The sequence below is a fragment of the Cyanistes caeruleus genome, chromosome 10 (assembly GCF_971803275.1).
Source record: "Cyanistes caeruleus chromosome 10, bCyaCae1.hap1.1, whole genome shotgun sequence".
Lineage (NCBI taxonomy): Eukaryota > Metazoa > Chordata > Aves > Passeriformes > Paridae > Cyanistes > Cyanistes caeruleus.
Genome location: NC_141710.1, coordinates 19,362,650 through 19,389,922, shown reverse-complemented (window position 1 = coordinate 19,389,922; position 27,273 = coordinate 19,362,650). Strand labels below are relative to the sequence as shown.

The 27,273-nt window shown below is 39.3% G+C and overlaps 1 long non-coding RNA gene across 1 annotated transcript in view; it reads left to right on the top strand.

Annotated features, from left to right (window-relative positions):
* Positions 1-27,273, top strand: part of LOC111933205 (uncharacterized) — a 61,878-nt gene that overhangs the window by 12,855 nt on the left and 21,750 nt on the right. The gene's annotated exons all lie outside the window — the stretch shown is intronic.

The following is a 27,273-nucleotide window of genomic DNA, read 5'->3' as shown; positions in this document are numbered from 1 at the left end:
TTAAGAATTGCTGCATATTTAAAACCCCTGTGTTGCCTCTCTCGTGTGCTGAGTCCACCTGAGGAGGGGTCTCTAGGTCATCTATTCTAAATTTTACTGTAGCTCCATTCAGTCTTTGCTTTCTCATCTCCTCTTACTTGGCAAAAAAAGAAAATTCAGGGGATGTCATATTGCTATAGCCTATGTAGTTCCTGGGGAGAGAAAATGTTTAAATTGACTATGTAGATGTAGAATTTAAATAAAAACACGTGTTGATTTTCTTAGACTTATAATCTCAAAACTGGCTTTTGCCTTTGTCTGAGATTGGCAAAATGCAAGGACAGGATTTCACCATGCCTCCAACAGCACTTTGTCCCTATTTTCAGTAAATTTTTTCTTAAACATCCTCACATTAGTAAAGCCAGGTTTACCTATGTTGCAGATTTACCTGTACTATCAAATTGCTCTGAGTTTTTTGTAACCTTTTAGCATGTCCCAGGTCTGTTATGCCTAATGTACATGCCATATGTATATAATGTATAAACACAGGTGCCTGTATACATCTTGGTGGATTTGGAAACAGAAAAAAACACTAAACAGAGATGGTGCTGCATTAGCCACCCATTTAAGGCAGTGCTTAAGATCACAGTTAAATTTAGGAAGTTTAGTTTAGTTTCTATTCAAATCAAAGATGGGACTAATTCTTAACCTGAAGAATCTTTTCTACTTAAAGGTTTCTCTGAGTAGGGTCCTTTATAGAATAATTAAACCAGAAATTTTTAAGAAGTCTTTTTTTATCTTTGACTGTCTTTCTTACTGCATGGTTATTTATAAGATAATGCTATCATTATAAGAGGTAATTTCCCTGTTGTTGCTGTGAAGAAGCTTTACAGACTGGTACAAAATTATTTTAGTTCCTTGAAATGTTTGGTTTTGACTCTTTCATTTTCTTTTTCCTTTTTTTTTTCCCCTTTGTTTTGTTTTTTAATAGAAAATGTTCCAGTGCTATAAAATTATTTTGTAGAAGGAGACTGTAGAAAAGTCCCTGAAGTGCTTCACTTTGAGGAGCTTTGTTCATCAAGGTGGAGGTCTTTGTAAGCCACAAGCATTATAATTACCTGGCTTTGCTCTCTTTGAAACCAGTGGCAAAACCCTTGTAGGCTGCAGAGGCAGCAGGAGTGAAAGGAAATGGCTGTGCTTTGCTTTATTGTTCCATTTTCTGATTAACATCTTAAACTGCATTTTGATCATGCAGCTTCCACTGTCTGAGAATGCATGATGGTCTTTTGTGATCTTCTGAGAGAAAAACATCTCATCTTGATGCTCAGCCAAGGCATCTATCATTTAGCTGTCCCTCTCAGTTACTGGGTGAGAATGCAGCTCAGCCCTGGCTCAGAGTGTCCCCACTCCATCTGGTGACCTGTCAGAAGAGCTTTCAGACCTCTTTCCTTTCACCACCCAGCAATGAATTTCTTTCTGCACAAAATGTGTTTTTAACATTTTGTGTTGAATAAATTTAAAAGGTTAGGTTCCAAATAAGATCACTATCATTGAAAATGTTACTCTGCACCAGTTTATCCACAGTGACTAGAATTTAGCCAGAGTATCCAGAAGAGGTATTCTTAGCCTGCAGAAAGTATTGTGTCATTTAACTATCCCAGAGGTCAATGACAGAAAATAAAAACATCATGTTACCTAGCATTTGTTGCAATGAGAAGGATGAACAAGTGCTGAAGTCTAGTTCACTTATATCCATTTGCCTATGGAACTGAGCCATTTTGGCATTTATTTCTTTTAATTTTCCTAAACAGATGGTTTTATTCCCACCATGCAATATTTTTTCCCCAACATTTGTTTTTTTTTCCTCATCTAGCTTTCATTAGCTTTTGTTCTCCACATATTATTCAGGCAAGTGTGCTGCACATAATCTAGGATTCCAATTAAACAGGAGTGGGAGCAGGGTAAATGCATGGCAGATCTGTACTGCAGCTTCTGCCAGAGATAATGGTGGATAGGTGCAGGGGTCCACTCTTTCTGCTACATTCTATGACTCTGTTTTCTGTAGGTATTAAACAGGACCAATATTTCTCTCTGTTTCCTTCCCCTTTCACTTCTGCCTCGTACCTGTGTCACACGACATCCATCAGTCACACAAAGGCAGTGTCACATTCTTAGTTATTGCTGCCAGAAGTGATACAGAATCAGGCCTGGCTGATGTGTAAAAAGCAGAGCCTTCTTTATGGCAGGCAAATAAAGGTCACCAACAAAAAAAACCAAAAACAAACCTGTGGATTTTTAATGGAGAAAAAACACTAATGAATAGGCATTAATTGAAAATTAGTGCATGAAAAACAGAGAAGGGGTAAGATGAAATCAATTGCTATACCTATAAGCCTGAGTTGACAATAAACCAACAGCAAGATGCATTGGACCAAAATAATCACAGGTGGAAAAAGTGGGAAGTTAGGTGTGAATAAATTAGTTTAACAAAGGTCTAAAAACACTAAATAATCCAAAACTGAACATGAGTGGAGTAACTGCACAAAAGGATTGGAAAAACTATACAAAAAGAATATAAGATTTATGCCCTGCCTCTGGTAGGAGAGATGAACAAAAACCATGGTGGCTCTTTCCTTGGGCATAGTAGCATCTGTCCCTGTGTTAATTTTATAATTTTCTGTAAAACCTGGGAGTCCCAGTTCCCTCTTGTGCTAAGCACAGATGGTGCACATGCCAGCTCCAGGTTTAGCAGATGGACACGTGGGCATGAAAGGTGATGCAGAGGAGAAAGTTTGATCTCAGTAACCTTGCTGTCAGGTGATTTCATTTGTGAGAAATGTGGGGAGAATTTACTGAGGAACTCTGTGCTTTAATTCTCCTCTTTTGAATGATAAATTATTTTTCCTTCGTGCTGAAAACCATATTCAGGAACTGTACTTCAATGTTCTCTTGCCTTAAGTTCCTGAAGAGCCCTAAATATTTTGTTGTCTCTTCCCAAAAAATTAGAGGCAGGCACTGGGCAACTCATGGCTGAACATGAAAGGATATTTAGGAAAGAGTTACAAGGTCATTTACAAAACCTGGTCTGCTGTTATTCTGTTTTCTAACATATAAAAACTGCTTAGTATCACCCAGATAATGCACAACTTGTGCCATTTTTCTTTAAGCACTGCTGCTTATTTAACCTGCACTGTCTGGTGCCCAAGTGTGCATGCAGCAGCACACCTTGGAGGGAAGGATGCTGTGCCTTTGTGTTTGCTGCCGAGCAGACAGCATTCATTTCCATCCAGAATTTTTCAACATGGAATTAAAATCATATTCCTGCTCTCCACTGGCATCACCAGATCCCATTAACTGTAATAACAGGACTGATTTTGCTCTTATTAGGCATTTATTAAGAGCTAAGTATCTCGATAAAGCAGAATATGCTGCAACTTGACAGCAGAAGTGAAGCATTCTGGAGAGTGCTCCTACCATCCATCCTCCTTCCCTGGTGGTGATGAATGTGCACCATGAAGAGATTAAATCATGTGCTTCACTCGAGTAAGAAAATGCTTTGTGCACTTTCTCAGTAGTCAGATTGTTGATGCTGATCAAGTGGAGGACTTGGCTGATCTTGGGATTCAGCTGATAAGAAAAGGGAAATATTTGAAACTCAGAATTGACTGCCAACTACATCATTTTATATATTCATCTATAATGGTTAAAATATTGTGTGCTCTTAAATTTATTGCTGGTCTTTACAATAAAGAGCTGTCCCTGAATTTAAATAGTTGAATTGATTTTTTTTTTTCTATATTTCCTCAGGCACAGAGCTCTTCTATCATAGTAACTACTCCTGGCTCACACCTGGGGCTGAGGCACAGGCATGGGACAATGCAGTGCCATACTCAGAGCACTGTCTTTGCACTGCTGTGAAACCTACAGATTCCAGCTGATGTATCAGGGAAGAATTAACAAACAACAACAACAAAAAAAATAAATCACAGATTCAAATTTCAGGTGCACATAAGCAAATATTCTTCTAGGATAGTTAATATGGTTTTTGTCTGATCTGGAGCTATGTGAGAATTCAAGTTGAATCCTGTTTAATTAAAATCTATCTAATTATGCTGCTTGTTTTGTGAGATGAAATTTACACTCATTCCATTTCCCAGAATTCCCAAATTTCTAAATGAATCTGCAATATCACATTCTAGGTACAGCTTTTTCTCTTTTAGTAGAACCTCTCCAATTTTGTGTAATGGAGCAAGCTGATGCATCAGAAACCAGGAATCTTAATTTCTGTCTTGGTATCAAGGAGTCTTCATAGCTATTCAGTCTTCCCTCCTCTTTGTGCCTGTCATGCTTAGTGGAATATCTTCTACAGGAAGAATTGAGCCTGAGTGTTTCTGCAGTAACAGATATGTAACAGCAGAATTGTTAGGGGCAGGCACCAACAAAAGAGACCTTGTGAGTTTATGTCCTTTCAGGAAAAGGAATGCTCTCAATGACTTTTCTGGAATTTATTGTGTGGTTTAGCAAAGAAACAAAACTAAAAAGAAGTAGCCTTAAAAGCCTCACTTATTTTCAGGTAATATACAGATATAAGCATTGACTACTGCAATTATTACCTATTGTAATGCCCATTCACTTCATACACAAACTAGTGTTTTCAGGTTTCTTTTCCTTTTATTCTGTGTGGTTTTGGTCTCAAGAATGTAGAAAGTGGCTGATTGCTGAAAATAGAAGGGAATAAGCTTTTGATTCAGTGCAATTTGCACATGTGCTTCCATACAGAACTGTTACTTTAGCATTTTATTCTTTTAGGTACTTGCTGCATTATAAAATAAGCAAAGTCTAAAACCATATGGCTGTCCTTTATGCATTGCATAGAAGGACACAGAGTAATCAATGTATGGATTAAACAACACTGTCAATTAATCTTTAAGTTTGGAATTACTTGGCAAAGGTTTTCAGTATCATTCAAGAAAGAATATGGGCCCCTGCAGCTTTCTTAAAGGAATTCTATACATTTCTAAATATGCATGCAGCAGTTTGCTAATCCATGTCCTTGCTTTGCTGTAAATACCTGAAAACTGCATTTCTGAGCTGTGTTTAGGTGGCCTGGGTGTGATCAGAGAGTGCCAAAGGTCTGCAATCATTGGGGTTTAGGTAATTCAAGAGGAAGCTCGTCTCAATACATTTTAATTAGCACTGGGACACAAGTATACAGTATGGTGCATTGGTAAAATGATAGTGTTACACAAATGCACTGTTCTATGATGAACAGAATGTTCTGCTTTATTCTGAAATCTATTCCATAGGACAGTTGGCATGAACTTGGTTTAAAATGGCTATAAAAGCCCTGGAGGCTCTATTCTCCTTAAACCAGTGGAGTTGGGGAGGGGGAATAAAACATAATATGTCAGGAAGATAGCAGGCATCATTTGTCTCTCGTAGCAAGGAGACAGGTTGCTGAGATTTACATTTAAGGGTGAGAAACTCCTTTCAAAACTTTTCTTTACAATACTGCAGTTTGGGAAATACGTAACAATGAAAGTGTGTTTACTTTGTGTGGAATTCATGTCATGATGAGGATAATAAGACCCTCCAAGGCAATAATTGCTTCACTGTAGGGTGCTTCTGCATCTCAAATTGCTCAGCATCTGGGTTTTAAATCATTTCTGTTCCTGGTGGGTAAAGCTGCCAGCTAAACAGGCAGGCAGACAAGTAGCATTTTTAAACTTACACAGCATTATCATGGCATGTGTGCATTTAAGGCTGAGCTTATCATCATCAGGAAGTGTTATTTACACCATAGAGACAGACACCAGATAGATTCTGCATGATACAATCTTAATAAATTCTTTTCATCCATAAGGAAACCATTCAGCTTATGCTATAGAAGTGGCTTGGGTATTTCAGCAGACTGTCCAGCAGGAAGGCTTTGTCTGCTGAGCTCAGAAAATGTTCAGTAAATTCCACAGCTTATCTGTGCTGTGCTGAGCAGGTGACTGCCACTAAATGCCATGCTGAAGATCATGTTATAAGCAGGAAGAGGCTAAATTATTCCTAGAGAATTATGATATTAGCATGTAAAGTAGACCTCAGCTTGGTAAGAGACCATTCTGCCTGGAGGAACCACCAAAACTGAACCTGTGTTTCATTTTTTCTGAGGGAGGGTTAGACTCTGGTGACAAATATTCTGCCTTTGACGTGTCCTAAATGATTGCATTCAGAACATTCTTACAATCCTATCCTGAGGTACACTGGGTATGTCATGGTGCATATGGGGACTAGTTGTTTTGGTGTTGATTTTTGAAAGTTCTGACTCTAAAAAGAGCCCCCTGAGGTGGCTGTTTGGTGGTGGCTGGAAGTCCAACTTGGAACAGCTGATCTGCCCCTGAACTATCTGAATTACTGAAGTGTGGGCAGCAGTGAGACTTGCACTGTCTGTGCTGTGTCCATCTCAGGTTACATCTTAACACTTTGTGTGTTTATATCCTCAACTCCCAGTTTTGGCGTTTTGGGAAGGTTTTCAAACCCTTCTCTTGCCTACATCCATTGTGTCCCTGTGACAGCACAGCCTCGTGTGCTGCTGTCTCAAATGCAATGCCAATCTAACTGTACTGAAACTGTGGCTCTGGGGAGAGCCTGGAAAAGCTGTGACGTGCCTGACATTTCTTTTTGGCTCCAGTGGCAGCTGCTTTGTGATTTTGTTTGTTTGGGTTGGTTTTTCTTTAATATTTTTGTATGTGTTGTTTTGGTTTTTTGGGGGAGGGTTTTTTGGGGTTTGTTTTTATGTTTTTTCTTCATCTTTCACCCCCCACCCCCCAGGTTATTTCTAACTTGGATCAGTTACCTGATCTGATTCACTTCACAGTCACACAAATAGTTGTACTGGCACAATAGAGGGAGCATCAAGAATTAGCAGTGACTGCACACAGCAGCTCTTGTACAGGAAGAAAAACACCTTAAAGTCCTCTCTGCTGTGTCCATTTGACGTGCCCTCATTTGGTGTCTGTTACAGGAGCTTTTCTTTCTTGTTTTTGTTGTGGATTTTCCTCTCTTTGTTGCTACACAGGTTTTTTTCCCCCATACAACATGCTGTTTCACCTCTGCCAGTACTCATCTGCCATCTCGTTAGCTGTCTGCTGATTACTGAAGCACTTGGGAAAGAAGCAAAAGTCTCTGTGGACTTCTAAGCCACGTTAGCAGGCAACTGAAAATTAGCAGTAAGATAAACATTACCTGACCTTCAAAAGGCAAAAGGGGTAACCATTCTCTTGTTAGCCACACAATTCTGGCTCAAAGGCTTCTGACAGTCACACATGCAGAGTGACTGGGGATACCAACTCCACAAGGGGCTTTTCCCCTCTGCCCTCAGGGAAAGAGGTTTGCCAAGGCAGCCTATGCCAGTGCTTGGTGCTTTCATGCTTTTCTACTTTCTATAAGGTGGTGTGAATCAGCATTGCTTGATGATCTTAAAGTGTTAATTATGATTGTGGTCTGTGGTTTGGCTCTTTGCTCAAAAGTTTCTTTTTTTATTTTTTCCCCTTTTTTCCATGAAGGGAGATTAAATCACTTGGAAGGTGATTCTGCTCTCTGTCATGCTTTTCCTTGTCAGTAGTCATTCATGACATAAACTTCTTAATGTTCCTGAAATCATCATTTTTTAATTCTTATCCTCAGTTTTGGGAAAGGGGAGAAGTTAGTCATAAGAAAATGAAATTGTTTTACTTTTATGTTTGCTTGATTTCAGAAAAAGATTCACAGTTAGGTCCTGACCCTTATTGAGCCAGTAGCACCTTCAGTCATCTTTTATTCCACTACAAGGTGAACATAATCCTGCCTTTCTTCTTTAATTTGAGAGTGACACAATGAAGTGGAAAACGTGCATGCACCTAAACTGATGACAAAATACTCCAGTAAAACACAGACTGGCTGAAAACTTCAGCATTTCTATTGTGTTTTTGTGGCCTTCTGCTTCAGTAGCATTTGGATTCTGGGCAGGATGGAGGTTGCTTGGCAGCTGTGAGATAAGAGAAAAATAATAAATGTGCTAATGTTAATAATAATAATAATAGTATCATTTTAATGAAAATAAGAGAGAGAAATAACATCTGACAGTTGCTCACCACTCCCTGACCAATACCCAGCCCAGTCCCAAGCAGTGGTCGATGGCTTCTGGCCAACTCCCCCTTGTTTATCCACTGGTGTTCCATGCTGTGGAATATCCCTTTGGCCAGCCCCTGTCAGTTGTCCTGGCCATGCTCCCTAAAGGCTTCTTGTCCACCTGCTCACTGCCAGAGCATGGGAAACAGAAAACTCCTGGATTGGGGTAAGCCTGGCTCAGCAGTAACTCAAACATCAGTACGGTAACAGCATAATCCTCACCCTAAATTCAAAACACAGCCTGTACCAGCTGCTAAGAAGAGAATTTTCTTTATCCCAGCCAAAATCAGGACACATCTGAACTGTACTTGGAACTCTGCAATTGAATAGGGTTCTTGGAAATTGCTGTAAGAGTGGGGAAAGTGCTCAGATCCTCGCTCTGTACCAGCCTAGAGCAGAGAAGCTTTTGTTTGTTTCTGGAGCATGGAGAAGCCTTTCTGTTACTCCATGTCCATTAATGTGTTCACCAGGAAACCAGAAATCAGAGCTGTAGGAGGTATTTTACTTACCCTTTGGCACAAAATGATAGCTTTCAGCAAAGGGGACTTTTATTCAGCCAGATCCAGTAGATTACAGACGTGTACCTGAAGGCAGAGGAGATTGAGTTCTGTTAGGTACAGACTACACAAAAGAGTGCTACAGTCTCCACCAGTTTAGGAAGTGTCTAGAGACTTACTTTATTCTGCTTTTACCCATATAGGTCTAAGGAAATTAATCAATAAGCAAAGACACAGGGTGAAAACATATGGTCTTTGATATTTAATAAATGGATTAACAGAGTCCACCGCTTAATATTCAGCCTCTGCCTTAGGAGTATAAATTAATAAGCATTAGGTTCTTTTTAATGAGGAATTTTTCCCTTTTAAAACCTGAATGAATTACCAAAAAGAGCTCTGGCAGAATTTCAAAGACATTTTCTGACCTTCTAGTATTCTGGCCTGCATGAATTTTTAACAAGATGCTATATATCTGGAAGGCCTATTAGAATTAGTCTGCAGGAAATCTATCTGCCCTGCAGCCCCTCAACCCCTTTTTCTCTTTTTCTCTCTTTTTCTCTTTCTTTCTTTCTTCCTTTTTTTTTTTTTTTTTTTTTTCCTGGATAAGCAGACAACTAACGCAGAAAAAGGAAAAATATCTATAATAGCAAGGGAATGTTTAATTTATGCAAATAAAGTTTTAAAAAAGAATCCTTATTCAAGTTAATAAAGCTCCACACATGGTTTATAACTATTAATCATGGCTGGCAAAAATCCTTTATTTATAGTGCAACTTTCATTTATATTCGTTTTTGTATAGTATCAACAATGTAAAGTGTTCCAGGATTTGTTTGAAAACGCATATTTTAAAGTGCATACCATGCATAAGTTACAATTAAATTCACATGGGAATGCTTTTCTTTTTTTGCTGGTTTCTATCCCAGAAAACCTTTAAGAACTCCTTCTGGCATCTAAGACTGTTCGGAAAATAAATGTAACAGTCTAAAGCAGATGTTTAAAGTATTTGTAGATTGATTTTCAGCATAATAAAGAAAGCTTATAGCCATTACTTGCTTTTTTATTATTATTTTTTTAAAGGGTTTTCCTGTGACATTTTGAAAAGGCAGAACATTGAATTTCATAAAAAGGGTTTAGTTATCTATGCAAATTTTTACTGATGATGTTTTGAATTCTAAATGCCACTTCAGAAAAGCAGTGTATCTGTTAATGTAAATGGAACTGTTTCACTTGTTGATGTCACAGTATCAGCTGGTCCTGCAGACAGGGCAGTCTGTTCTTGCTGTTATTGGTGGGTTATTGGTGGGTTATTGGTGGGTTATTGGTGGGTTATTGGTGAGTTATTGGTGGGTTATTGGTGGGTTATTGGTGGGTTATTGGTGAGTTATTGGTGGGTTATTGGTGAGTTATTGGTGAGTTATTGGTGGGTTATTGGTGAGTTATTGGTGGGTTATTGGTGGGTTATTGGTGAGTTATTGGTGAGTTATTGGTGGGTTATTGGTGGGTTATTGGTGGGTTATTGCTCTGAATTGCTGGAGCAGATCCCATGCTCCGGTAGCTCACTGCCACTCTGTGCCATGAATTAGACACCTCCTCCTGGAACTACCTGGGGGTTTCACCTTGCCCACCTGGGAGCTGCAGAATGGAAAACCCCTGGGAGCAATCCTTGCTCCCAGACATGATTAATGTGCTCCATGATCCCCACATGGATCAGGGGAGAAAGGACTGTTTAGGGTTTAGTAAACAGATTAATAGAAAGTGTTTCCCTTTATCTTGTTAATAATAGCAGGAACCTCTAATAGGATTTCCATGTCGCTATTTCTTTTATTCCACTAGTTTCAGGGGAAAGTTCCTGTCTGAGTTAATCCTTTTGTGCAAAATACCTCCTCAGGATAAACCCACAGGAGCTGTTGCAGTCGGTGGAATTGCACATCAGTTGGACCTGAGCCATGGAGAGCCACTGAACATGAAACTGGGAAATTCAGAGGCTGGTTCACACATTCAAATGCTAACTGATCCCTTGGGTCTGGAGTTCACTGACATTCCCTGCCCTGGCTCTTGATTAGGGCCACACAAGAGTAGAAAATGATGCTGAAACACATGGCTTAACAAAATCTGGTTAATTATTTGCTCATATTGCTTTGTCAGGACAGCTTAGCCCAGGAACAACTGCACTGTGGCTGATTTTCAACAAGGAAGCATTGAGCTGACACAGTATTGTCTCCCTTTGATAGGACAAGGGGTAATGGTTTAAACTGAAGGTGAGTCCATTTAGGTTAAAGAAAATAAAGATGTTTTTTTACAATGAGGGTGGTGAAACAGTGCCACAGATTGCCCAGAGAGGTGGTAGATGTCCCATTCCTGGGAATGCTCAAGGTCAGATCTGAGATGCCCCTGCTCATTGCAGGGAGGGTTGGATTAGACAGCCTTTAAAAGGTCACTTCCAGCTTGAAGTGACCTCTTCTATCATACCAGTCTTTCTTTGCAGGGCGAGGAAGTTTTAAGGATATGTTGATTTAATTGCTGAGAATAAGGCCTGCAACAGCTGTGCCTGTACTGCCCATGTCAGACATTTGCAAGGACACAAAGCAAAGCTGGATGTATCAGTGTTATCAGAGAGCAGACAGGGGCTGTATCCCTGCTGTACCTCTCACACTTTGGCTCTCTGTCTTTTTTCATGTCCAGTTCTGCACTTGCAGCAGGCAGCCTTTCCGAGCTCATTGCCTACAGACAGGCAGACTCTGACAGTTCCCTCCCAATTCCCTGGTGGAGGGATGACAGTGAAGTGGGATGTCACCCTCTGCAAAACGTTTTCCACTAGAGTGACAGGTGATTCCTGGCATGCAAAGGTGACTCTCGTGGGGGACATGTAAGTTTTATTTTGGTTGGGACCTCATGGATGCAAAAGGAGAGAGACAACTGGACTGAGAGGTGAGAGCTGTGCAATAACAGGGTAGGGAAACCAGAAGGGATAAGAACAAAGTCTCAGGCAGGAAGGTGGCAGGAGCCCCAAGGGTGAGTGGTAATGCAAAGGGAAGATCTCTGTCTTAGTCTTCTTTAGCTAAACCTGTGGTTTTGTTTTTTAAAAACGTATCACTTGCTGGTTCTTTGATAAGGCTCAGTGTAAAGAAAGTTGGAGAGCACTAATAGCACCAAAGTGCTTTGGCACAGGCTCCACATTCAACACCTAAAGGGCCCATCAAGTCGAATAATGCTTGTACCCCAGTGTTTATTGTGCAGGGCTGTTGTACAGCCTAACACTGCCCAGAGAGGCTGGCCAGAAAACCTTTGCAGAACTCATGCCAGGACTGGGATATGCTGTGGTCTGGAGGGGTTGTGTGTTCAGTGGCAGAGAAACAAGGGAACAGAGTTTGGACATCAAGCTCCTCAAAACAGCACACCTTGGAGTGATGTTGTGCAATCATAGTGAACAATCAGTTCTGGTAATAAAGGTTCCCACAGGCCAAAGTTTTTTGGCTTTTTTATTTCGTTTTCACATGTCCTCATGCTTCAGGAGTTAAAGGATCAGTGTGATGAGGAGATGAACAGGGTAACAGTAGAACTGAAGGCAGGATCTCTGTGTCCTGCTTTCATCCCAGTGAAGTCTGTTAGGGGAAATAATGATGAGATTTTGAAAGACACCTGGAGATGTTAATCACCCAAATGCCATCAACAGTGCTTGAAAATTACTTCTACATGCCTCAATTTGAATAAAGGGATTGTCAATATCTACTCAATTAAGCTGGGTCTCCCTGGCAGTGCTATTGACCACAAGGGAGGCGAGTGTGCTACATAGATGATAAACGGTGGAATAATTAACAAACTGTTGTTCTTCAGGCAAACTATTATATTTCCCCAGAGAGAAAGTATGGGACCTTTTGTTATGGAAGTGCTTTCTGAGCATGGCATCAGTGGGTTAGAAATTAGAAAAAGGAATACTTCTGTGAACCATCTTGCTTATATACTGTGCCTTACATCTGCAATCTGTATAGGACTACATTTTCAAATTATTTTTTTTTCCTGAATAAGCCACTGTACTTTCAAGGACTAATTTGCATTTAATGATTTAAATGAACAGGTATCTGCTCAGATGGGAGAGCATATACCAGAAGGAATTGGGGAGTGGGGGGCACTAACATTTGTATAGAGAGCCAACAATTTCTCAGAGGATGCCAAGTCTATAGCTAAGCAGAAACAAAATTAAAATCATGTTTTCAGGTGGCTAGTGCAGCTGCTGTCTTTGAGTTTGCCTCTGCCTTTGCCCTCTCTGCTGATTTCTTAGCATTTCTTTATATGGCATGACCTCAGATTTTTGCCATGTGACAGAGAGCCTAAATGGTTTTTTCTGAAGTTTCATGTACCTATTTGGTGGCACGTTTGAAAGAGTAAATAAGGCCAGGTGGAACAAAGAAAGCTGCCCTGCATCTCTTGTCTCAGCTGTTCTTTCTGCAGGGCAGTGGGAAGGAGCTTTTCCCAGGAGCAGCTTGCCATGCCCTGGGAAGTCCAAGGTTGAGCAGCTCGGGCAGGGCACAAGGGGGACAGCAGCACCCACCAGGGACTGGAGCTTCCAGGGAAAGGGAGACTTCAGGTGAGACTGAGGGCAGGAGAAGGAGTCAGTGCTGTGTGGCAGAGAGAGAAGGAGGTTTGTTTTACCAAAATTTGGCTTGTCAGGGGTCTGAATCTCCCGCACTGAGCGCTGTCCTCTTGGGAGAGGAAGGTGTAGCCTCAGCTGCTTGTTTTGGGGGTCACACAACAGTGCCTTGGAGCCACCAGGGGAAGGTCTGTCAGGTGTTCTGGGGAGTGCTCAGTGCCTTAACAACACCTCCTCCGTGCTTCAAGTGATAGTTTCACCATCTGTGGTGAAAGGCTGACTGTCACATCAACTCCCAGTGCTTTCCTGCACACCTCAGCAGTTTGATACTGGCAGAATCAAACTGGCACGGTCTAATCTTGTCCAGAACAGTGAGCTGATGGCCACTTGGGTCACTGCTGCTCTCAGAAATTCTTCAGACACTGAATTTCTAGAGTTCATCTGGACTGCCAGATGAGTGCAGCTATCAGTTGATTTAGATTTCTGGAGTGGGAAAATGAAGTATTTCTGGAGGGCATATCAATGAGTATATATTAGATGAATAAATAGTGATCGGAGAAAATCTTTAGCTTTTAAATGCAGGAAATTGAGTCCAAATGTTTTGTTCAGCCCTCCTGTTTTCCAGTTTGTTCTGAAATGCTGCAGAAGAACACTGCAGAAAGGTTCTGCCTCCTGAACACAACAGAAGGGTCCAGTAGGTTTTGTACAATGAAGAGCTCACAGAAGTGCATTCAAACACCTGTAATTACCAAAAAAAGCACTTATAGCACAAAGACTTGGATGTGTGTTCATGCAAAACATCCAAGGGAATACAAGACAGATTTCTGTGTGTCCTGGTTTATTTCTGTGGCACGTCCTGGGCATGGAATCTGGAGATGTTTAAGGAAAGATTGGATGTGGCACTTGGTACCATGGTCTGGTTGACAAGGTGCTGTTTGGTCATAGGTGGACTCAAAGACATCAGAGGTCTTTTCCAACATCATTTATTCTGTGATCTCTGTTCATTTATTGCTGCCTGGTGTTTCTCTGATGGGTTTTGGCTGATTCATCTGACCACACAATCCTAAGCATCCGTAATGGAGTTATCTTGGTGGAAAAGAGAAAATGCCTATTTTAACATTTACTGAAACATAATATTTGGGGGAAGGGTTAATTTTGTGTGGTAGGATGACTCTTATATCTGAGGATGCAATGTGTTTTATAGATTCAAAATTAGAGATGTATTATATGAGTGCTACAGGAAATTAGGTATACATGAAGAGAGTTGGTTGCCCTGTATAAATAAGGTTGCATTAACTATGCATGAAAAACCAAAACCAATTAGCAGTAATTGGATATCTGTGTTCTTTGTGTATGTAGTAAGAAGAAACAGCAATTTTGTGGTAGGAGAGAGACTGGGAATGACAAACTTCCTACTAATTGTGACTCAATATGTGTCAAGTCTGAAGCCATTGTGTGTCCCTCAGACAAAGCAAGTCACCATCCTCTCTGCCTTTTTTCATCTCTCCATCTACAGGGTAATTGAGTACTGTGATTTTTTGTTTTTTTTTTTTTTTTTATCTTTTCTCTCTCCACAAATAATGATTTGAATTTCAAAAGGTTTGGCTTTGAAACTGCTATCTACCCTCTTTGTTTTTGCTTTCCAATATGTTCCATGATTTTGCTGGCAGGGAAATTCATAAGCAGCAAGTTTTAACTAATTAGGGAATATTAATAGAGGATGAATTTCAAATTCATATATATGGCATTTCACACTATCTATTCTAAGTCATATGCTCTCCTCTCATGAACTAATAATGTACTTTGTAATTTATGAGGTATGTCAAATGGGCTGCTTCACAGATTTTAAATATGACCTCATAAATTGTGAATAATCATATTCACAAATATTATTTCTAGAAATTTATTAAAATGAACAATAGATCTGTATACTAATTGTTGACCTCTGGTGGCAAAGACTATGTGTATGGAAGAGGAAACCATTTTTCTCAATGATTTTCTGCACAATTGCTCTAATAGACAATTTGACTACAGACTGGAATATCAAGGCTTAAATTATGTATTGAATATCAAGCACTGGGAAGGTAAGAAACTGCATTGTTTGTTCTGCACTGTGGTGACAAGCATCCCACTTCTATAAATTTAGTTCCAGCAGTCAAATGCATTGAAAAAACACCAAATTTTCCATGGAAACATAACTACTTTCTGGAGCACAGTACCACAACAGCTCCATGCTGCTTAAGCAAATGCAGAAATTCACATATAAATGACTGCACATGATCTTTCATTACAGTAAATGGAGATATGGTTGTGTAAATCCTTGAGATTTTTTGAAAATTCTGGGCTAGACCAGAAAAACGCCCTAAGATTAAAAGCATATTTGTATATATTTTCAATCTGCAAACTTAGATATAATTTAAAGATTGGTCTTACATATCAGAAAACAACTTTCTTCAGGAAATTGGTTTGCTGCTTTACTAAAATAGTTTAGGCTGCCTTGCCAGGAGGAGTCCTGTTTTTCAGTTGTGTGCAAGGAGTGCCATTTGCATCAAGAGAAGCTATTCCTTTGGCTAAGAATTACCTCTGTGATATGAATCAATGGAGCAGGGCTTTAAAACTTTGTTTCTATCAGGCACATGATGTGATTAAAAAACGGAGTGAGACTCTTCTTGCCCAAGAGAGGTTAATGTGTGGGAAACAGAAAGCATGTTAGCAGGATCTTGGAGTTAACTTCAGTCTGTCCTTGCATTGTTTCCCTTATCTCTAAAACGGAGGGAAAATAGATATTGTGCTGTTTCAAAGGAGTGGGAGCAACAGCTCTGAATTTGTGAGTTGTTTGGAGATGCTTTGGTGACTGCAGCTTGAAAATACAAAGTTCTGCAGAGTTTGTTTCTTGTTCCCTCCATGCCAGGGAAGTGACTGGGGAAGTTGTCCAGGCTTGGGTCTGCTCCTCTGTAAATTTCAATATTTCTCTTCCTTTGAGCTGTCTTTGATAGCTTTTTCCTCACTCTCTGTTCATTTTCTGACCCTAAAATATGTCTAGGCAGGGGTTTTTTGCACTCTGTGTGGTCTGTAAGCTTCACCTATGCTTGAACACCTTTCCTGATGAATTCTATTTCGTTCAGCGTAAATCCACCCCTAATTACTCTTGTGTCAGTGCTGGTTTTCCACTGGATTAAGAATGTGTGTGAGTTTCCCTAACAACTTGCAGAGCAGGTTTCAGGAGACAGCAGTGGTTGATATAATCCTCAGAAAGGGATGAAAAAGGGCAGGAAGGGAACAAAGGGTTCCTGTGTGTCTCCTGTCACTCGGGCCTTGCTCCAGCTGCAGCCGCTCTGCAAAATGGTGAACGGGAAGATTAAAGCAGCTAAAACACTTCCATGAAACAGAACCAGATCCTGAATTCAGCAGGAGGGTTTTTTTTGCATGGGGAAAGTGTGGTTGTAAGGAGAAAAAGCTGGAATCTGAAGGCACGCTACAGACCTGGTTACAGAGTACCAAAGAGACAAAAAATATTAACCTGCACTGGTGTTTCAGTCTCTCTGTGCTGTTAGGAGAATTCATTGTTCCCCTGGAACTGAAAGGAGCTCTTAACACTCCCAGTTGAGTTGAACTAGTCTCTAATAATATTTATCGATCACAGATTTCCTTGATAGTGGCCATTAACATCTTCCAGTAATAGCAAAAAATCTCTGGTATTTTTCAGAATTAACCAGAGGATGCACATTGGCTTGTCTATTATTATGGATATATGGATTGGCTACCCAGCTATTTGGCTTTGGGTTTTTTTTTTAAAGCTTGCTTAGGTCAGCTGGTAAGTGTATTCTGTTAATTTTAGAAAATTAACATCTAGCTCAATATTTTTTTCCTTTATTTGGTTGCAAAACAAGCAGGGATTTTTGCTTGTTTATTTTGTCTTTTGTCTTTCTTTTGCTTTTCTTTTTAACAGAAAAGCCCTGGGGACCCAGGGAAAAAATAAATCATATAATTTTTCTAGTACTGCATAGTTTTATTATGTTTATAATTTGTTAGTCATTCTGTTGTTTAGAAGAAGTAGCTGTTGTTTCAGGATTACACAAAATCTGTTGGGGATAGAGAAATGAGATATTTACAGAAGCAGACATCTTTCTTCAGTTTCTTCACTGGATTAAAGAAAAAAAAATGGTGGAATGAACAGGAAAATGAAAAGAAATGCTCATTTTTTCTTGAGATAATATGTTAACACTATTCCGTTATGTGTATTTATCTCCAATCTTTATGACTCAAAAGATTTGAATATAATAAAACTCTGGTACAGCAAAACCAAGAGGTAATAAAACCCCATTGTTCTAATTTAATGTATTTGACAAATTACCTTAAAGACAAAAAAATTGCTTCTTTTATTGTTTTTCTTTCCCCATACAGAAAGAGCCCATAACCTTATCAGATTACAATTTCTTAGCTTTGAATACTTTTCTCATGATTAAAATAGCCTGTTTATCACTTGGGATTTAGGTTCAGAATACAATTCAACCTGGTTTCTGTTGCACCAGGGCTAAACAGGGACAAAAACTGTATTTTTAAAGACTTTCTAACTGAATTCAAATGAGGCTTCACTTGGTGTCCTGCCCAATTCTGCTGGTGCACTTTTGGGATTTTACTGCTTTGGTGTAGGTTGTTCTGCAGTATTTTAATTGGAAAATACCAATGAAAACATTAGTCCCCTCATAGATAGGAAGAGTTTACTCACTCCTTAAAAATTGGTTCCTCAAGGTTACGTTTAAAGAAATTAATGTGGGCAAACTAAAAGAAAAAAAAATAAAATCCCACAACAGTAATTAAAACTGTTTTTAGTGATATTTTTATGTGAAACCTCCATTATCTGCAAAGAATCTGCACAAAGTCTGTTGTTGTCCTCCATTTTTAGTTTGATTTAAAAAAACCCAAACCAACAAACAAAAAAATAAGTTAACTTTTAAAACACACAAGCTTATAAATTATTTTTCAAATTGTTCCATTAAATTAAAAAAAACACTTGGGATAGAAAGGGACACACATTAGTGGCAATAAAAACTGCAGGACTTGCATAGAACTGTGACAATGGCACCAGTGTAGAAAGTGCAGTCACCACTGAAATGGGTGAACTTGGGTGACTGCACTTTGCACACAGAGGATTAAAAAACAGCTGGCAAAATTTCAGTATCCTGGATAGGCTTGTGCATTCTGACTTGAGTTTGCAACAAAGTTTGGCCTATTTTGGATCTGATATATCAGATGCCTCAATGAATTTAGAAAACAGGATTCTAACCTAAATAGAGATGCAAGAGCATCCAAAAATGTCCCTATTGAACAAAATGTCGAACTGAAAAATCAAGACCAGACGAAGTCAATCAGCAGGCTAGCTTTTTAATTAAAAAGCTTTCTTTAGTGGTTTCACATGTATCTTGTTAATTTGTCCAGTTTTGATGTTTTTCTCCTGTGTGCTGGCTATTAGGCTGCACAAATTGAAAGACTTTTCTTCCTCTGCAGGTCACATGCAGGGTAGTGGTCAAAATACATCTTTTGACTGGCCCACTCTCTTGGGATGTTCAAAGTAGTTATTCATACCAAGGTAATTGGCAGAACCATATTTCTGCACAGCCCTTAGATTTGTGCATGGCTTATCAATAAAAAGTAACTGGGGGGAAAGAAAAATCATTCAAAATAACTATTTTAAACCAGAATAAAGTATCAGTTGTCTAAAACAGACATCTTCCTAGTGTGACCTGGGGAAAAAATCACAATAATAATGAAAACCTCTGAAAATAGCTCTTATCTGAGTTGTTTAGACACAGGAGCACTCATGACATTGTTCACAGAGGATTTTGTGTGACCACAGTCACTTCACATCTTAATACAATAGTCCTTGATCCTCTGTTTTTCCTAAAGTGTGTGACAGTCTACCTTACAGTGCACTTGCTAGAAAGGAGGAAAGAAAAAGATAAACCAGGCACACCAGTGGATGCTTCCCATCTTTCTGGTATGGTTATAGCTCAACCTGTGACTCCAGAAGAAAGAAGATGAGAAGAGCAGTGTAGATGAGGAGTACTGCAATGTGCAATCATTTGACTTCATGTTTTTGTTCCCCCAGGTTACCAAACCTCTCTTGAAGAGTTAGATTTGAAGAAAATTGAAAGAACTATCATTTCTTTGTCCTACCCTGTTGCCCATTGGATGACTTCTTAGTTTGGTTAAGTTCCTGAAAGCTAAAAGTCACTTAGAGAGACAATTTCTGTCAAGGACATTCTTAATCAGCTGCACTCAGGTAGGAGGTAGCAGCAGCTCTCTCTAGGGCTTTGTAGTAAGTCTTCGTGTAGATAAGCAACACAGTGCACTGGCAGCTTAAAAGTGTCTCTTGTGTTTGAAGCAAACTCCATGGACTCTAAGCTGTGTTCAGAGTTACTTTGATAAATGCATATCTTAAATTTTCTCAGCCAGAGAAAAGTTTTTAAAACTGGTAGACCACCTTCCCCCAGCCAGCGAAAGTTTCGTGTCATTTGCCTCTTCTATTTCCATTTTTTTCCACATCCAAGCTAAAAGAATAAAGCCTATTATACTTCAAGAAATGTATTTTGATTCCTTTTATGTTGTCTTCTTTAAATATGATGTTCCATGACAGTATTATTGTAAATCTGAGAGTGATTCTCTTCCCTTTGAAGCTCAGACCTATTCTTCATTTTAATGTGTCTACCAGCTTCACGTGGCCCTCTCTGCAAGGTTTCTGTGAAGATGCAGTGCATCTGCTTTTGTGAACTCTGGCATCTCCTTCTCAAATGCAGAGCTGAATACTTCCTGTTCTTGGACTCTTTAGAGTTCAGTTCACAAATTTGTGCTATTTCTTTTCCTCTTTTTTGTTTTTTTAATGTTTTTCTATGCTATGGGTGTCTAGAATTCCATAGTTATAACAAGAGTTAGAGAGTAAGTTTCACATGCAAATAATGGCCTTTTCAGTGATAAGTGGTTCAATTGCCAGGGTAAAAATAGACACTTCCTCATACCTTTGTGCCATGCCGTTTATTATTCTATATTAGCATCTGTGAAGTGCCATTTATTGCTCTTCATGTTGCGCGTGTGGCTCAGGAGCACAATGAGCCCCCTCAGGCTGACAGGCCTCGCTGAAAAGCCAAGGTTTGGTGCAATATCCCTGAAAAAACAGTGGATTTACAGAACAACACAGCACACCAACTTTTACTGCCTGTCCCCAAAACATAATATTAAATTATTTGTTAAAAAGGATGTTAGGGGCACGGTCGTCGGGAGAATCCAGCTCGCGCCCCATCTGAATTAGCATATAGATGAGCTGGAGTCTCAGATGAAGCACAGCCTAGATGACTTTCCTAGCACTGTGCTGCTTTGTACATTATCTCTGTCAAAATAAAGCTTTGTGAATGCAGCCTGACACACACACACACACACACATTTTTGGAGATGCTGCATAGGCAGCAAGACACAAGGGACAGCACTCACCTCTGTTCCCAAGCTTCCTGTGCCTTACCAAGACACTCCTGGTCCACGTGTATGCAGCCCTGCACCATGCAAAATGCTTTCCCAGAAAGACAAATCTGTAAGCCTAAGTTCTTCCTGTTGTCCCCTGGAACAGCAATTAACCATTCCTAGCACAGCAACTGTTAAGTGCAAAGTAATTTTGAAAACTTTGGTAGAATTGCAAGTGTCCTCAGTTGTACGACTTCCACATATTCAGCTAGGACATTATTTGGTATACCAGTGATCTAGGGCCTGAGTGATCCAGTGACCTGGAAAATACTGGATTAAACCCCTTCCAGTTAAGCATAAAAGAAACCTAAAGACTTATTTATGGAAACAGGAAAAAACAGTTTGAAGAATAAAAATAAATAGCACATTTTGGAATTAGGCCTCACATTACTGACAGAACCTAGGAATGGGGTTGTCAGGCAAGATAACAACAACAATTGTCCTTTGGAGAACTTAAGCCTGAACTGTACCTGGCAAAGCATGTAAATAATGACATATGGCCCCTTTGCTTTGCTGCAAGTTGCTGCCAGCCTTGATTGTGCATTTTGAGGAGTAGAGATGTGTGTACACCTCTGTGAATTTCTGTCTTAACAATAACACCAGTGGGGCAACGATGGCTCTTCAGTGCAACTGGCATCCATAGAAATGATTCCTTCTCTAAGGAAGCATTTGTTTCCAAATTTATTTTGTAGCTGCAAAGAACAGAACAGAACATTCTGCACTCCAGTGGGATCATTATTCAGTGGAAATTGAATATAGGAAAGAGGCTTTTGCAGATAGGCTTTCTCTTACCTGGCTGTTGCATGTTCTCTTACAGACCAGGTATAAGCAAAAATTCCTCCCCACATGGAATATTGAAGCCTAGGTGCTACCCAGAAAGGAGATATAAGGAGAGGAGTAATTATTTTTCTGAGCACATTTGGACAGAAGAAAGCTTTTATTACTAGCTTCACATCGTCACAATAAGAGTTTAAAAAGAATTATTAAGTCACTGATGGCAGCGTAATGAATTATTAATACAATCAGTTTATAAAAATGAATGTTTGCTTATATTTGAAGTTCTCCTCTTCAAGAATGTGGGTAAATAAGAAAATATCTCTGTTGATTCAAGACTAAACCTGAGGGATCTGCCAAGGTCTTAGTGGAGACCACTAGGATTGTTTGCAAGAGTCTTACTGAAGTCAGAACTTAGACTGTGTTGGTAGAGGAAAATCTATTTTAATGCAATTACTTTACTTTGTTTACACTAGGGAGGTAAATTTAACTTTGGAACCATCATTTACATCCTCAGAATATATATTTTCAGGTAAAGAGAAACTAGTGCTTTCTACCTTTATCTTAAAAGTGACAAACAAAAGAACAGGGAATGGAAAAAGCCAGTTGGTGGTTTTTTTTTAATTTTTTAAAAAATATTTATTTATCACACCTTTCACCAAGGATTTAAAATGTGGCTGTGAATGGATTCAAAATGTGGCTGTGAATGGATTCATGTCAATGAAGCTGCATTTTGCTACAACATATTTCCCCACAGAGAGTACAGTTGTCTCAAAAAAATGACAGTGCCTCATAACAGTTGTAGCAGCATAACACTCAAAATATAATGAAAAGCCTATGACTTTTCTTATATCATACTGCAAGGCTTGTAAGGAGCAAAGTAGCAGGGAGGTTCTCAAGAAAGATTGTTTGAGACTCCTTATTGCTAATCACATTTCAACTGAGCAGGACTTGTCACCTTCCTGGCAGATATTTGAACATCTGCCTTAGAAAAGTGGGATATTTGGGTGGGAATTACCACTGGGGAAGAGTTACCACTTGATAGAGGCTCACATCAAGGTTTCTAAATCACTGAGACTGTTGGTGGAATAAGAACAATGGACATTCCTACCCTGTGTTTTGTTTTTTGGAATACTCTTTTTGCTCAGTCTGTGATCCTTGAAGGTGTTTAAGTGACTAACAAGTAGGTCAGAGCAATATATTTCACTGGTTTGTATACTTACTTTGACATGGTGAGGTGCAAGTAAAAGTAGAATGAAGGTGAGAAAACAGGTGCTGCCCATACAAATGTGGACAAAGAACAAACCTGTCTTTTATGGCTCTCTAAAAAGATAAAAGCTTGAAAGAATTTGAATAATTGTTATTTTCAGCTATTTTCTTTTTTTTTTCCCCCAGTAGCACATAGCTGAATTCTGTGTATGTAGAAAATATGTCACTGATTAGGTAAGTGCTCTTAAAAATATTGGGTGGTGTGTAGACAAAAATAGGAGAAATCAGCAGAAATTTGTTTGGATTGTATTGAGGGTGGGTGAGTGAGGGGCTGCTCTGACCAGTGCCCCAGACATCCACTGCACTGACATGTTTTCTCTGAATTTTATCAGGGAGCTTTTTGTGCACTTTTCCATATATAGTTTGCCCTGTAGATATGAGAAGGTATTTGTTCCACAAGAAACAATAGCAACCAGAAGTGGAAATTACTGCCAGCTCATCAGATGCAATCGAATAATAATGAAAGCTAATGCTAGACAACATTCAAGGTTATTTTTAAATCTTTGTAAAGGTCAATGTATTCAATGCTATTCAATTCCAACTGCTGAAAGAGTTGCTGTGTTTAAATATGATGCCCTTGTTGTTTAGGAAATAAAAGCTCCTTACTAGGAAGGGTAAACAGGACAAAGCCCTATATCTGTGTTTTCTTGCGGCATAATTTAGGGAAACAATTTCAGAAGTATTATTTTGATGATTAGTTTCGGTCTCCAGAACCTGTGTACTTCTTCCTCCATCTCAAGTTGCAAAGTTCATTAGTAGAGAAAGAGCAAGGTGCCTCTTTTGTGGACCTTTTCTACCCCGGGTAGCAGAAGAAAGCAAAAACTATCTCATGACCCTGACTGGTGGAAGCTCGAGAAGCTCTGGAGATGTCATTAGGCAATCATTTGGCCACTGTAAAAATATCACCATGTAAATGTTGTAATGTTTATTGTTTTTTGTAGTCATGACTTCTGCCCTCCTTTTGTTATTGTGCTTGTAGCAGGAGAAAAACACCCCAGTGCTCAGAAATGGAGAACTAAGGAGTAAAAGGAGGGGAAAAACAAAGAAACCAAAACACCATAGTGGCAGTATTGACTTTAGCTAGCTAAAGGTGTCTGCAACATCCCCTTTATCTTGCTAATTGTTGAAGAATATTAAAAGTTTCCTTCACAATACCACATCAAAAATGCTGCCAGGGCATTTTAGAGAGAAGAAATGCCAGCATGGAGCCTTGTGCAAATGCAGAGTCCCTTCCCTGTACACAGGAGGCCACTGGCTCTCAGCATCTCCATCGATGGCAGGAACTGGAGTGCACTAAAGAAAATGAGATACTTGCTGGCTGATCATACAGCCAAAAACTAGACAGGGATAGGAAGGCATAGGAGCATAGATATGGGAAACCATAGATTTTAATTTTAGAAATATTTCTTCCCAAGTTAATGACTTATTTTTATTTTTTTTTTAATTAAAGTAATATTGGAGCTGTGATGTTTATGACTTATGAGATAGAAGAATTATCCTGGGGGGAATATCAAACTTTTCTCTTATTCAGATGTTGATATTCTCTGTCAATACATACTGGGCTACTCATGCAGCATTTCATGTTGTTTACTTGCAACTCCATTTGTTAAAGGCCATGAAAAATCATGGCAAAGGTAACTTAAAAATGTTCAACTCAGAGCAGATAAATAGCAAGTATTATAAATTTAGCAAAGCTGTTTTTGGATAGGAAAAATGTTTTTACAAAAAGATTTAATATGTCTTTGTAACGTAACATGGGCAAAGAAATTTGATAAATAATTCCTAGAGACAGCTTTGCATAAATATTTACCAGAGCCTTTTTTTCAATGATAGATAGGAGCTGAAATGCTTTTGAAGTTGTGGACCTTAAGAAGGTCTATTCATACAAATGCTGCTCTCTAAGATTCAAATAAACCATCTGGATAAAGGTTAAGGGCAGAGAGGGACCATTCAAGGGCAGGTAACAGCTGGATGGTGATGGCCACATCAGGACTGTCATTCTTTCCCAGCCCTATCAAGGGAATTGTTCAGAGTTCAGATTGAAGGGAAAGAGGAACTAAAGGAGGAGGGTTCAGAAACAATCAGCAGAAACAAAAAGCAGCACAGAGGAGAGCACTCAGGGAAGAGTTTTACTTCAGTGATGTCTGCTAATGTGTGCATTGGACTGTGCTCTGCTTTCCTTTAATTGTGTGGGTGTGGCAAACAAAGCCATTTTTGTAGTATTTTTTAATTTATTACTGACAGCTACTAAAACTTCAGATTAATGAGGAGGTGTGCAGTTTCTGCAGCAATGCACAGATGCCAGATCTGCATTTGCTTTGGGAGATTTGGAGTCATATTAATGGCTGTCTCTGGGAACTAATGTTGGAAGGGATGCTGAGGGTGCCACCTTCTGCCACTTAGAGCTGAAGTGGAGAAGGGAGTGCTAGAAATTGTTTGAAAGCAGATACAATTTCATTGGTTGCAACAATATTATTATCACCAATTAACCTGGGTCCAAAGAGAATTTGTACAGCATTTTTTACATATTCCTCTGCAGGTTTCTTGCCATATCAAGTACAGCAGCATGAAAGAACAGCATCATGTCCTCAGAACTTACCAGTAAAGACAAAATGTTTACAACCTGTCTCTGAACAGCACTGCATGGATGATGGAGCACTTCTGAAAGAATATCTGTGAAGGAAATAAACCCATTAATTGAACAGAATTACTGCACACCAAAGCTACATGTTTGAGAGGTCTCTACAGTATTCAAATAACTATTGAACCATTTGGCACATCCCTAATAAAAACCTTTATCCATTAGCCCCATTGGTGCACGCTTAGGCAAATTAACTCTTTTATATGTAGATCTAAAGAAAATGGTGTGTTATAATTAAATGATTCTTTTGGGGGCAGTAAGCCTCTCTTCAAACAGCTTGAATATTAGTGCAGTCGTTTTTCTTTCAGCCCTACTAATCACAGCAAATTTAGCTTGCACAGCCAGAGTCAGGGTGCATGTTACAGGACATTCTGGCAATGGCAATGAACAGATCCCATAAGAGCTGGTGTTTGGTTTATAAGAGGATTTTATCTGAAGTTAATGTAAATTTATCTGGATTCTAGCTGCTCATGAAATCAGGTTGCTGTTTAAGATGTCTGGTACTTGAGATATGTGTAGGTCAGAGCCCACCCCTGAAGAAGCCCATGTGTGACTAACTTTGGAATTGAAAGGAAGATCTAGAGGACAAATGGCAACTGGAGTCATCACACTTAAAAACAGGATCAGCCCTCCTCCAAGTCACTCAAGCTGTTCTCCCCAGTTTCTAAATTGTTTGAAACTTATTTGACTTAGGTGACATTTTGAACATTCCTTCTGGTGGGTAGAAAAGGCACCAGATACATAATGGAGCAGACCCATAGTTACCTTGATGAATATTTAGGCCAGGATTTCCTGGCTACCAATGGCTGGGATCTGATACTTTGAACTATACCTCATTTACTGGGAGTACTGAATACCTGTTTTTCTGAAAACTGGGCTCTATGGACATGACCTGTTCTGACTTTTAGTTGTAAAGCTCCACGTTTAAATGCTCCACGTTTAAATGCTGTAACCTCCTGAGACAACACAAAGCTGCTTTCAAAAAATACAAGTGTATGTGTTAGACTTTAGATTTTTGCCTGGGATATAGAAGACAGTTTTTATATTATCATCAAATTTAGTCCACATATCTACTGGATATCTGCTGGAATTACCAGGATGAAAGATTTATTCATACCTCATTTTCTTTGCTGTTTTCTATATTTTCTGCTGTCAGGCTTGTGCTCCTGCTGAGGGGGACAGGTGATTGCTTTCCAACAGCTCCAGTGCAGTTGGTTGGTGGCTGCATCTAGCCAAACCTCTGTTGTCAACCACAACATTTTATTGGCAGTGAGGATCTGTTTTTGGTTTGTGTTGTTTGTTGATTTTTTGGTTTGTTTTTTTTTTTTGACAAAATGAACCTAAAGAGTTCTGCAAATGCTGTGGTTTGCCTTAAGATCCAGCTCTGCCTGGATCTTTAGGTTCTTCTGAGGAATGGACTCCTGCACCAGCTATTGTCTCACCCAAATATCACTTTCCCCTGGGCTTTCTGAAGCACTTTGGAGCTTTCAGATATGTTTGAGATAATTCACTATCTGATGCCTGAGGTCAATGTTTGGATGTTATCAAAGTAGAATCATTAAAACAGGACTTCTGATAATATGGAATTTTAAGTAGAATTAGCAAGATGTGATTCAAATGTTATGGACACTGCAGTTTTGAATTGCAATAAGCAAAGGAGATTTTTATTTTATTATTTATTTTTTTCAGATTATGTGCTGCAGGATATAAAAGGGCAAGCAGTTTATCTCACAGCTGCCTTCAGTTTGCACATGAAGCTTACATTGGTGGGAGTCCCAGTGTATTCTGAGGACTCAGTCCAAACCTGGCAAACATCTTAAGGGGAAATTAAGAGCCATCCAATTTGTTTGCTGCTC